The sequence below is a fragment of the Protopterus annectens genome, chromosome 2.part0 (assembly GCF_019279795.1).
Source record: "Protopterus annectens isolate FY-2018-M chromosome 2.part0, PAN1.0, whole genome shotgun sequence".
NCBI classification, from domain to species: Eukaryota; Metazoa; Chordata; order Ceratodontiformes; family Protopteridae; genus Protopterus; species Protopterus annectens.
This window is the reverse complement of record NC_056728.1, coordinates 1,879,725,807-1,879,740,421: the sequence shown is the minus strand read 5'-3', so window position 1 is coordinate 1,879,740,421 and position 14,615 is coordinate 1,879,725,807.

Below are 14,615 nucleotides of genomic sequence, written 5' to 3'. Positions count from 1 at the left end.
CTTACAGCATAGGCATGCAATGCACTTTGCTGTGGGCAATATACCTATACTACTGCAGATGCCACCAATCCAGTAAGCTAAATTTCTACACTTACCTGAATGCATAAACTGGCTTTGGTTGCTAATCCCCATCCACATCTGCCTGCTCCATCTGGCAACTTTAACACTAATTAACAGGGTTGTTTGGGGTGTAGTAAAATGCTTTGTCCCTCTGTGCTATAGGGCTGGCTCCTGCAATGTCATAGGTTTTTGGCCATTTTAATAGTGAGCCATGACCTACTTACATAGTTTAGTCACTGATTTGGCATTCCCCTATGTAGAATATGTATGATTAGATTGTGCTTCTCTTCCTCATAGAAAATGGAATACATTTAAACAACTTGTGCCCCATTCTTACAGTTGTGCTTATCTCTTCTCAGTTTCTCGTAACTTTTTTCATACTTAGAGCATGTAGCCTTTGATTCAGAATTGTGCCTTTAGTTCCCTTCAGTAACAGTAGCTACTTCTCTTCTTAATTGTGAGAAATAAATCGCCAGAAAATGCTTTTAAACGGATTGTTTATAAAAGAAGGTAGCTATAATTTGAGAGCTACTAGGTGTTGTCTGCACCTATTATTAAAATGTAGAAGCAAAATGTCTTCAGTTCTGTAAACATATTCAAGTCAAGTGCATGGAGGTGGGAAGGTACAGCTCAAAAAGATCCAAAATGGAGGCATTAATCAATTTCTCTTCAGTAAGGACATGTTAATTTCATTCACATTACAAATCCTCTAATCAGCTTATATATCTGTATATCTGAATAGAACCCTCACTAAATCAAAGATGACAAGAAGTGAATTAGTGACCCTCAGTACTGAAACAGCCACCAAGGAGTGTGAATGCATTGTGCCTATTTACCTCTGAGGGAAGGTGGAAATTCTGGAAAGGTGACTGCTGCTACTACTGCTACTACATTGATTTTGGTTACCCCAGTAATCAGCAGGTACCAAGAACACATATGGGTAGGATTCCAGATATGAGCTATGTCACCATATATCAAGGAAATCCCTTGCAGTGTTCTATATATATATATATATATATATATAGGTTCATAGGTAGGTGCTAGACTATCTGCCCGAAGCTTAGCCAGAATGTGTTGGCTTTCGCCACCCCCTTAGATTAGTTCCCTGTGCCTCTGTCCAGCAGAGCCACTGAAGTGATCCCCGAGGTAAACTTTTTGTTTCCCATCCACTCGTTAAGGTTTCTTTTGAAGAGTTTTAGTGAAGTGCTCTGCCTAATGTAAATTAGGATCTTGTTCCAAAGCATGGGAAGTCTCTGGAACAGGAATTTATCCCTCCAGCACATCCTATTTATTGTTGTGGTGAGGTTTAGATTCATAGAACATGTGGCTCGAGGGGATAAGGTTTTCTTTAGGTGGAGCATGTCCATCAATTCTGGGTTGGACATGGCCTTGTATGTCAGGCAGAGATCACCTACCGACTACAGCTGTAGTTTCTTCAGTCGAGCTGCATAGGGAATCTGTTTTAGGCCAGTGATCCTTTTGGTGAGGTACTTCTGTGGTCTTTCCAGCTGTTGCAGGTGTCTTGTAAGGTACATTCTAAATGGGGCATTGTACTCTATGATGGGTCTGATGAGTGATGAGTAGAGGGGCACAATGACCTCTTTTGATCTGGATGCAAACCCTTTTGTGATTAGGTGGGCCACGTAGAAGGATTTTCAAACCACTTTGGCAAAGTGATTATCAAAGGTGAGATTACTATCTACTTGGGTCCCCAGATCCCTTATTACGTCTTTCAGATTTGGGGGACTACCACCTATGTGGTAGTTTGCGGGTACTTTGTTTTTTCCAAAGGGGATGATTATACACTTTTTGGCATTTGGTTTGAGGCCATTTTTTTTGACACCAGGTATTCATCTCAGTGAGACCCTTTTGGAGGATGTCTGTGTCAGCCGGAGAGTCAGTTATAGCCCCTAGTTTGCAGTCGTCTGTGAACTTGATCAGCCATAGTCACCCTGTGCTTGCTTGTACCTCTGGGAAATATATGCCGAACAGGAGGGGTCCTAGGACTGAGCCCTGGGGAATGCGACTTGTAACTGGTTTAGAGTCAGACCTGGCTCCTGCAATTTTCACCATGTGGGTTCTGTCCATGAGCCAGTTGGCAACCCATCCTGTGATGTAGGGGTTTGTGTTCAGGCTGGTGAGCTTGTCTATAATACCAGAATGGGGAATGGTGTTGAAGGCCTTAGCGAGGTCTAGGTAGGTTGTGTGTATCACCTTTCCCTCGTCTATAGCCTTAGTAACTGTCTCAAAGAAGTCCACCAGGTTTAGGAGGCATGATCTTCCCTTAACAAAGCCGAACTGGGTAGGGTCCAGTATTTGGAGGTTCCCAATGTCTCTTTTAATGAGTTCCATAATGATGCGCTCCATAGCCTTGCAGACCAAGCTAGTCAGGCTTATAGGGCAATAGTTCCTGGGGTCTGTTGTGGCTCCACCTTTATGGATCGGAATAACCGTTGCTGTGCGCCACTCTATGGGTATGTAGCCTGTGGAGAGGCTGAGATTGAACAGTGTGTTTAGGTGAGGGGTTAGTTCATCTTTGAGCTCATGTACAGTGCAGCCTGGGACACCGTCTGGTCTCATTGATGCTGTGTTTTTGGCTTTGGAGAGGGCTGTTTTAACCTGAGTGTCTGTGATTTCAGGGACTCTGCATTCTTCTGGTATGGTTGTGGGCGAGAGGGAGGGTGGAGTTTGCGCTGAACCTGTCTGCCAGGATGTTGGTGATATTGGTCGGTTCAGTGTATTTTGTGCCATTCTGCACTAACTCCGAGCAGATCTGAGCATTGCCACTTAGATTCTTGACATAGCTAAAGAATGCCTTGTGGTTATCTTTGGAGTCCTTGGCAATTTTTCTTTCAAAGCTCGCCTTGGATGATTTTATGAGGGATCGTAGTTTCTTGCTGATACTGATCAGGGATGTCTTCCCTTCTTGAGATTTTACTCTTTTCTGTACTAGTTTACTCCTTCTATTGTATAGCTTGTTTATGGCAGGAGTCCACCAGACCGCTTTCCTTTTCTTAGAGGAGTGAGTCTTGGTTTTGCTTGGGATGGCATAATCCATGCATTCTTGTAGGTGCCCATAGAATGCATTAGTAAAGGATTTTGCAGCTTGGACAGCATTATCCTTCACCATGGGGGCTTTGAAACTTTCCACCTCAGTCTTAAGTAATGTGAAGTTTGCTTTTGAAAAGTTTTTCACGGTGGTTTTCTTGTCCAGGGGTGGGGGCGGAATGTGGATATCCAAAGTGATTTGTTTATGGTCAGATCTAACCAGCGAGGGGTTGACGTCCAGTGTAGAATGGTCGCCCATGTTGGTGATGACCAGGTCCAATATGTTGTCACCTCTGGTGTGAGTGTTGACCAGTTGAACCAGGGTGTTTGAATTTAGAAATTCTAGGAAATGTTGGGCAAAGGAGTTAGTACTTGAGTAGTTATCTCAGTTAATGTTTGGGTAATTGAAATCACCCAATATTAGAGTGTTTGGTAGGACCTTTATGTTTCCCTGTGTTTCCAGAAATGCGGAATGGGGGTCCTAGGACATGGTGGGTGATCTGTAGCAAGCTACAATTTGAATTGCAGTTTTGCCCATTGATAGTTGCACGTGGATGATCTCTGAAGCATCGTTTGTGCCACTAACCTGGAGGTGTGGGTATCCTTGATGAATATGGATACGCCCCCGCCTTTTGTATTTTGGTTTGGGTTCTGTGGCCGAAATGTATGGTATGAGTTGTAGACTGGTAGTGCTGGGGTGCTCTCTGGAGCCTTAAACCAGGTTTCTGTTACTGCACATATATCGATGTTCTCCATACTGAGGAGTGCCTCGAGTGCTTGCATTTTGAAGTTTAGACTTCTGGCATTGAGTAGCATTACCCTCAGTTTTTTGTTACTTGTGCTTTTTATGGCGGTGGGTTTGTCTTTTGTGCCTTGCCTAAAAAAGGCACTATGGGGGTGGCAAGAGCCTTGGCCAGTATTCAAAAGCCTAAGGGTGACAGGTACAAGCCGTCTCTAGAGAAGCAGCTTGTCTTGTTGAGCATGTCATCCCAGGCAGACAGACACTAGATCCCCTTTGAATGACACCAGAAAATTAAGCCAGTTGTTGAAATCGAGAATTTTTTCTTTATACCGTGGTGTCATTCTTGGTGAGGGCAGGATGCTACTCAAGAGTCAGGGTCATACTGACCTGGGCTACGTGATCAGAGAGCTCTTCCATTTCTCTCTTCATGTAGTCCAGGGAGGTATGGCTCAGGTGATTCACACCAACATGGACAATGACAGAGTCATATTTGTACTTGTTCTGGAGTGACCTGAGTGCTTGTGTTACGTGGTGGATCCTGGCACCTGATAGGCAGCTAACAGTAACCTTCTCCTTATTCAGCCTAGTGAGTGGGTTGTCAGTGTGCCTGGCTATAGAGTCACCTATTACTAGTATGTTGGGTATGTTATTTTGCCTTAAGAGCTGAGATTGCATTGCACACTGATTTTGTGAAGTGTGTGTTTCATGGTTTGTGTTGGGGGGTGGAGGTTGCCTGGACGTTTGCTTTATATATATATATATATATATATATATATATATATATATATATATATATATATATATATATATGTGCATGTGTGTGTGTGTGTGTGTGTGTATATATATATATATATATATATATATATATATATATATATACATATATGTATATATATATATATATATATATATATATATATATATATATAAGGTGCATTTATATTCAATATATAGATACAGGTATCTCTCTCTATATCTATCTAAATCTATCTCTCTCTCTCTCTCTATATATATATATATATATATATATATATATATATATATATATATGTGTGTGTGTGTGTGTGTGTGTGTGTGTGTGTGTGTGTGTGTGTGCCTGTATAAATTATAGGGATTTTGGGCTAAAAAAATCTCAGCTGGATATAGAATAGCAGCCCCTGCAACATTAGTCACACAAAAGTGGGTATGTGCTGCAGTGCCACTCATGGTGACACAATATATCACAATTTCTGAGAAGGCTTTTTCTCTGGATAGACAAGACCACCAGATGAAGGGACGTATTTATATTTTTTTAATATATATGCAGTCCAAAAGACCATTCGTGAGCCTAGTCAGATTCTTCAAGAGTATTGTTTAGTTAACTGATGTATTCAGGGCAAATAGAAGCTCTGAGAATCAAACCCTGGACTACAGGAAGCATCACAGGGACAATTTATAACCTTAATCCTCCATACAAACTGCAAGACTCAAAATTCCTCAGCCTCTTCTCTACTTTTTATCTGTCTGACAGTATACTACAGCCTGATTCTCTAAAGTACAATAGCCTCATCACTTTTTTATTTTTTTTGTTTGTTTATTTATTATTATTATTATTATTATTATTATTATTTATTTATTTATTTATTTTTTGCTGAGATTAAATACAAGCCTTCCTCTACATAGAGAAAAGTAAACCCACCCCTGCTCCCATACGGCCATGACCCAGATTTAAAATGAGATTGCTTTGGTCACAATGCACAGTAATAAACAATATATGATCCTAGCAAACTACCTGAAAAGGAGTTAAAGCAAATGGCTGTGGAGATGGTGGAAATTTAACCATAAACCTCATATGTACAATGCATGTGTTTTACCACTAAGCTACATAACCTTAGAAAATTTCTTGAGAGATGTTGGAAACTGAACCTTGAAACTCATACATGCAAATGTGCACTCTACCTCTTAGCTATAGCCCCTCACATGGGGAGAGGGGATATACTCAAACAAGAGGTGGTTTGGAAGAGACTGTGTTATGAGAGAAGGATTTTTGAAAAAAATAACTCATGATTTCTGTGGTAGCATATTTCAAGAATTTAACAATCTTTCATTGACGTTTGATCAAATATTTGCTGACATCTGGTCAAATGTTTCCATGGTTTTACCAGTGGAAAACCTATTGCTTTACTTTTCTCAGGGAGAGATGCATTACAGTGTTCTTTTGTCTGAAAAAATGCTTTATAGAAAAAGGGAGAAAGAAAGAATAGGAAGGTTTGTAAAATGGTTGAGTTGTTCATCTTACAGACAAGGTGCAGGGTTTGACTCTCACATGAAGTAATTGGCTAGGCTGAAAATTGCCTGCAAGTGCAGTTAGCCTAGTACTAACCTATAGGAGTAGTTAATCTTGCATTGCAATGCAGTACTGGTGTCTAGTGATCAGTGGTGAAAGACAGAGCTGAAATATGTTTGCATTTTATGTTTTCTTTTTCATGTGAGTCCCTTCCCTGCCAACAGTCTCACTGAGGAGCCGGTATAGCTTTATTTACTTAGAAACAGGTTTACATGGTGACAGTTTTCCCTTACTACCTATAACAGAAAGCCAAATCAAGAAGCACACATGCCCAGGTACAAACCACAATTGCATATTCTTAGATAATGTACAATAAGGTTTGGTTAGTTTAAAACATATTATAGAAAAAAACACAGAATCATATCACTTGAGACAGCTGTCATTAAGGCTGTTTAATCATGTGTGAAAGACCACCAGGGAAAAAAAAAACATTGCTTTCTTATCCCCTTAGTTTGTTACAACCGATTTTATATAGGCAAGTTAGTACATTGCAAGCTGATAAATATTATACAGGAAGTCTCTTCACATTTAGTTGATAGCATTTAACTTCTGTTATATAAGGGCTTTGGGTTAATTATCGTAAGAATACCAGGGCTAGAAACGTATTGCATATTAATGGCTAGGCATCTGAAGATCCTCACAGACCTATAAGAAATATGCTAGAATTCATTATTTGTTAAAAGGCTATATGAAAAGACATAACGATAGTGCCCAAAAAGATTAATATTTAACAAAAGTATTCACTTAAGTCTTCATCTTTCACTTTGAACATTTCATTATATACTGCCCACAAATAAGTCAGAGGTTCAAAATTCTCAGCATCGTTTTTAACGTGAAAGGAATCAAAGTAACTTGGAGACTGTAAGCAACTTCAAAAACATGTGAATTGAGAATTCCTGCACTCTGTATATGTTTGCACCCAAGGGGTGAAATGGGAATTAATAATGTTGCACATACCCACTTTTGTGTGACTAAATTGCATGAATAACACTGAAGTTGTTTACTAAGGGATTAAAAATGACAGGAAATCTTAATGATATGAATAATTCATGGAAAGTATTGTTCTTTATTTTCATTTTGATATTTTATATATTCTTCTAAATGTTTGAATTTGCATTTCATGTTAGTTATAAACCTTAAGATGTCAGCCTCTCCCTACCATGAATAAAGCAAGTTCAACATGTGGAGGTGTATGAGTAATCCTGTATAATTCAGTACATTTATATGCCAATCTTTAAATATTACATGTAAAACCAGAACACCTTATATGAACCATATGACTGAATGAGTATGCTTATATTACACAAAAACAAGCTCAAATCAAACAGAACATAGAATACTCAGAGAGAGTGAAGGATAATGCATATATATTTAGGCAGGGCCTCAGTCTGATTGTTCTTTTTTGTGTTATGAGCTCTAAGTTGTGTTATATAGCTAAAACAATGTTGAATACATTTACTTAGGATATAAAGGGGGGTTTATTGCTGCTTTATATAAACAAGAGCAATCTTTGAAGTTATTTGTACCTTAATGTGATTATACGTAAAGGGTATATAAAGTCAGAGTCATAGAAACAGAGTAGGCATATTGCTTACTAAGAGCTGAAGACTTAGAAATCTGTTATTGTTTTAAACACTTTTTTTCTCGTATATATTTTTTAAAACTATTAATCACTTTTCTTTTATATTGAGAACTGGGTTATTCAAGATCTTGCAAAATAAGTATCTTTTTATGTATGCTTACATGTCAAAGTTTTCACGAGTATGGGGTTCCTTATCCCTCAGTCTCACTTGGGGTTGGGGTCATTATTTGACCATATGTAGAAGTTTAACTTGGAGTAGTAACATTCTGGATTTGCTTTTGTCCCTTGACCAAAGTCTGTTTTATGGAGGACACAATCCATGAGCTGTCCTTGGAACTGTTAGGCTGAAAGGAAAATGTCTCAGCAGAGACACAAGAATAATGTGAAAGAAGATTCCTTGACATTTTTATCTTGGAACCTGAATGATAGCTCTCCTATATTTGGGGGGGAGGAATTTTCAAAAAACTTAACATAGAAAATTGCAATAATATATTCTAATAGGAAATGTTTTTATAAGATAATGATATATGTAAGATTAAAAAAAACTCAGAATTTATCTTTAGTAGGTACTGTTTGTAAGGCAGGAGTAAGAAAGAAATGAGTTGCCACTTAGAAAACTTGACTATTTAGAAGAGTTGTTCAGGTATGTATCAACAATATTGCAACTAGCAGCATAGAATAATGGACTTTATGGATAGGCAAATTCAAATAAGAGCACTGAATTTTGGAGAACAGGTATGCTCCTGTTATAACTACACATAATTATTTAAAACTTTTTATTACAAGGGAAAAGTATAGCAACAGAGATTGCCAAGCAATGATAACAGGGAATATATCTCTTACATTGCACCAACAAAGCAAAATGAAACAAAGTCATTGAGAAATGGGAATATTAAACTAAAGCACAAGCATTAGTATTGAAGGAGATAGCAGATGTAGATTGTCCTATGGACATATAACCAAGAAGAAAATTTTCAAGGTATTACAATCTAGTTTTATACTGGAAGAGCAAGTACAGGCTGCAATGAAATAAATGAACAGAAATTGATTTTTTCAGATCATGCTCCCATTTTATTAGAGATTAGGACCCTTCATGATAATGATTCTTTCCACCATGGCAGTGGTCTCATTACAACTGGAAAAATAAAGTAGACAAACGTAGAATAAGATCTGTTATTAGTCCCACTATAGAGGAAAATGGCAAAGAAAAGAAACAGTTGGATTAACTTTGGATGGTAAAGTGAAATAGGTTAAAATGAAAATAATGGCGGAAGTGAGAAATCATAGAATTACTGATGGTGTGTGTTAATCTAAAAGCAAAATGATTTAATAGAGCCTCAAATAATAGGAATGAAACTATCTTTGATGAAGAGTTTTTGAAGCTGAAGAAGCTTAAATTAAAATACAAAAAAGACTGTATATCCATTTCAAGGCTGTGGTTGAATTAATAAAGAAAGGAGATATTTGGTGGTTTAATGGAGAAAGCTGTCCAAAATATATTGAGCAACAGTAGGTAGGCAGAGGAATGTAATTCAAGAATGTTAGCATGAAAATCTTACAACTCTTTATTCTGAAACATTTATATAAGGGCTTGAAGTCTCAAAGACACAAATATAAAATAGATATTGTGTGGTAGAAGGCCTTCCCAGTGAGTTTTTTTAAGTGAAGATTGTTTTTTAACTGTATATGAGAAGCATCTTGTCTTTTCCTTTCTATGATCACAGTAAGTAAATATGTGCTATTGATTGGTAAAGGGGACCATTTCCATATGGGAAACATGTGCCTCATTTTTCTAATCACTTGCACTTGAATGTTTTGGCAAACACCCTTGCAAGCTCACCTAATACTATACTTCCCAAAATGTTTTACTCAGGGAAGGCACACATCTGCTGATTGGTATACACTGGTCTCTTTTATGTTCCAATTTAAAATGAAGAGTAATAAAGCAGGCATCCTTTTATTTTTTATAATGAAATAATTTTATTCCTTAAGATGACAATTTCATTTAATGCACAATGAGTTCTGGAAAAAACTTTCTTAGGTAGCTGCAGATTTTGTAGCATAAATCAGCAATTGCAGTGTCATTTTGTAGAGGGGTTATCTAAGGAGGGAACCATCAATGTGGCTCAAGCCAAGACTGCCCTTTGTCTCTAAGCATCTCTTTACTAGATTTCATGGAACTAGCTAATGGTGGGAGAACAATGGAGATATTGGAAAATTAATGTGAGGGGAAAAGAGTTCTCCTACTGTTAATATTGGACTCCATCCATGAAAAAGATACAAGCATACGACAGATAGATGGTATTGTGACCTTCGATAACATTTACTTACTCTAGACAACTTAATGAAACCAAGTGCTAGAAATGTTATCATTTGAAGGGACACAGTATAATACTAAACTATGTGTTAAATTCTGGTAAACTTACTTGCGGCAACAGTCAGTTATAGGATGCTTAAATAAATAATGTAGGAAGAATAATAAAAATGTAGACTGGCAACAATTTTCAAATCAGAATGTAGCAAATGGGGCAACTGAGATATCACCAAGGTTTTAAAAACTGGTTATATTACTTAAAAGTTTTCAGTGTAATGGAAGAAAACTGGGATGAGGTGTGGAGAAATGTACAAAGCATAAGACAGTAGAAGATGTTATGGAAGCAATAAATGAGAATTCTCAATACATGGTATCAGACTCCATAAAAAACTTTTTAGAAAAAGTAGAAAGAGAGACTGGGTCTGTTTAAAATGAAATCCATATTATAATATTATCATTCATATGTTTTAGGTATGCTATAGGGCCAATGTTAGAAGATAACAGAGATTAAAGACTTGGGGCATAGTGGTTGAAACAGCAACCTCATTCTCATTGGAATTTTGTTTCTTAAGTCACAAGTGATGGGGATTCAGTTTGACCAGTTCAAGTTTGAAGAAAAATGTATTTCTTCCTAGAACATCTAAATTATTAGCCAATAGGCTCCCCATCAGTGTGAAACTGAGTTGATCCCTAAACCTATTCAAATATAACATTGACTATTGGATGGGAAATCAAAAATTCACCCCCCTGCCGGTCTGGTCCCTATGTCTCTGGTTGACAGAGGCTGAAAGTAATTATTCCTTAACTAACATACCCTCCAACTAAACCCGTAGCAACCTCCTAACTAACATACGCCTCTAAATAGATGCCCATGTCATGTGGTGACACAATTGGGTTGAGTTGGGCAGTTTGACTTATAAAGGCCAAGGTGGTCATTAGTCTAGTACATACCTGTGAACCTATGAACCAAAGAAGGGAAAACAAAAGTTAATTTGCAATATCAATCTCAAATTTCAGAATATCCCAGACAGCTGAGAAATAATCAAATCTCTATGTAAGGGAAGAGGTGAAAATATATCTTTCTTCTGAATGGGAAGGATGATTATCTGACTAGTTATTCCACTTCTACAAGAGCTTCTGTTTTGCCCAATGACCATCAGTTTACTACATACATTGTTACAAATTTTCTTCAGACTTAAAGTGATATATTATCTGTTGGCAATGTGTTTTCCATTGCAAAGGTTTCATAAAGTGAAATCAATTTCACTGCAGACTTTTACTTTAATTCATAAGTTTACTGATTTTGAAGACATAATTGCTATAAATGTTGCTTTTATGTTCATTAAATTATATTTATCCTATACTATAAGTTGTAATAGTATTTTTATTTCTGAGTAAATCAACTTATAATGTATGTAGTATTACTTCAGTCTGTGTTCCAGTTATTGCATTTCTTTTTGTGAAATGCAGATTTTATTAACTAGACTGAAATTTATATCAGTAAAGAGAAACTTTCAAAAATGAAGCAGAGTCTAATAAACATATTTATTAGAGTATTTTGTCATTATATACTGATATTTTAATATTGATCTTTTGCAAATATATTGACAATTTTCAGTTTCTGTCTGCAAGACCTATAAGATTGCAGTTGCATGATTCCTGTACCAAATGTAAGATGCTTTCTTATGAAACTGCACTTTTAGGTCACTTTATTAAAACACTTCCTATGTGCTTACCTAGAAAATCATTATGACAGTACTTAGGTTCATAGGTTCAAAGGTAGATACTAGGTTATCTGCCCTAGGGCATTTATAAGCCTAGCCAGAATGTATTTGGCTTCCGCCTCCCTATTAGATTAGCCTACTGTGCCTCTGTAAAGTAGGTCACAGAAGGTACCCTTTTAAGATTAGTTTACTGTGCCTCTGTCTAGCACGGACACAGGAGAGATCCAAGGGGTGAATTTGCGATTTCCCATCCACGCATCCAAATTTCACTTGAAGAGTGGCTTGAAGGGGCTATGTCTAACATGAATTGGGATTCTATTCCAGAGTGAGGGGAGCCTTTGGGAAATTAATCTGTCCCTCCAGCATGTCCTATTTATTTTTGTGCTGAGGTTTAGGCCCCTGGAGCGTGTAGCTCTAAGGGACTCGGATTTTTTGAGGTGGAGCATGTCTATTAATTCTGGGTTTGACATGGCTTTGTATGTCAGGCATAGATCATCTCTGAGTAGGTGGTAAGCAACTGAGTAGAGCTGGAGTTTCTTTAGTCGAGCTGCATAGGACATCTGTTTGTAGCCCATGATCCTCGTGGTGAGGTACTTTTGGGGTCTCTCCAGTTGCTGCAGGTGTCGGGTAAGGTACATCCCAAAAGGGGCATTGTATTCAATTATGGGCCTGATGAGTGACGAGTAGAGGGGCACAATGACCTCTCTTGATCTAGATGCGAACCCTTTCGTGATAAGGTGGGATATATAGAAGGTCTTTCTAACCACTTTGGCAACGTGATTATCAAAGGAGAGATTACTATCTACGTTGTGCTATGACACAATGTATTATATTTTTGTATATTTACTACTGGTACAAATACACATGGATAATTTAAACAACAGTATGTTTTGACAGGTAGAGAAGTTTTGGATAGCAAATAATATTTACATGGGTAGAGGTTTTACTTTAGTAATATAAAATGCAAACAGTTTATCTGAGACATTACCACATAATAGTAAAGCATTAAATGGCTCCCTGTGCCGTAACCTGACTGAGTTAGACAGTATTTTTAATCACTCTAATGAAGGGTGCTCTGTGGTAATGACAAACTAAATACCCCCCCCCCCAAATAGTTAGATAACTATTAGATGTCAGACCATATGAAATGTTATAGCTCAAGAAAAAAAATAAAAAGAAAGAGCTGGGCAACTGTTGATCAATGTATTCAGCCACTAGTTGTTATAAATGATGGTAATTTGTTAAAATGCTTTATTAATTTTGTTGGTCATGAAGAAATGTGAGCCCCAAATGTCATTTGTTTCTTTAATAAATCATTTACCATGAGAGCTGCATCGAAATTATTTAAACAGTATACAAACTGATGCAGGAGCAAAGTTATAGCTGAGGCAGGGTAAGGAGGGTGCAAAAAGTTTTGGGATTTAATCGGCAGATGTCAATTGAGTGTTAATGTAGTAATAAATGCTGATACTGCATCTACGGTCATATAACGGATGCAGTGAAGTCCTATAACAAACTACTTGTCACTTTTTTATGGTTTTTGCTTCTCATCACTGAGAAAACCTTCAAAGAAATCAAATAACCTAGTTTAGGTTTTATATAGGAGTTATAAATCATCAAAACAGATCTGAACCATATATAATTTTTCTCAGAAGAATGTATATATTGGGTTTTTATGATAATGGGCATAACAAGTCTAATCACTAGAAATAGTAGAATCTTAATTATTTTATCTTATTAAACTACTTAGAAACTAGCTGCTAAGAAGCACATTACAGACAATGAGACACAAATTAGAAGGGAATGCTATGTTTTTCTTAGTGTGAAGTGTAAATGGCATACTGAACTTGATATAGTACACAAAAACACACACACACACAGACACACATACTATTATGTTGGCTAAATAGTTAAAAACTGTTTTATATTGGAATGATATTCTTATAGCACATATTTTTGATGATGGTATATTAGTTCTAATATCAAGATTATACAGTTGCTAGCTAAGATAGAAACTACTCCTGGCCCATGGGAAATGTGTAACACTGTGGGGAGACAATGCTTGAAAACTGTATTAATTTGCAAGGGATGGGATTTATTTTAGTCTTACAGTCAACACTTGAATGCTAAGATAATTACCTAGAGTAGGCAGACCATTTTAGAGAGAAAACAGGTAGCAGTAGCAAATGGAATGTTGAGAAATAGTCTTTAAAAATTAGTACATGAAATGCACAGAAATGCAAGGATTATTAAAGTAAAGCATTTATGCATGAAGGCTGTATTAAATAAGGAGCATAATGGCATGGTATGCACAACTGAAATCTAGTTGTAAACAAAAAAGCAGTACCACTAATTGTCCACCAAGTTAATGAACACTTTGGGGAGATAGAATTGGAGGAAGATTGTCTATTTAATATTCAAATATCAAGTAAACCAGGGAAAGTAGACAGTTTCAAATCTTAAACTCAAGATATCTGCATGAAACTTAGTAAAAGGAGTACAATGAATGTTTAGGATTTCTAAAAGAAATTCCAGATCATAGTTCAAAAGAATGTCAGGTATCTGTACACTAGCTTGAACTCATATTTGGTCAAACTCAGCATATATATATGCTTCAAATATCTTAATATGCTGTTTAAAGACTCAAATGTCTTACCATCCTTCTCCAACAATCTCTATAACGATTTCTGTGATTTTTTTTCCCTTAGGTTAAATGTTAAACATTATTCAAATTACCTAAGAAAGGAAACAATATCCTGGATATGTAATATAGTAGATGATTTCAGTTGTCTTTTTATAGAGTTATCTAATCTACTAGG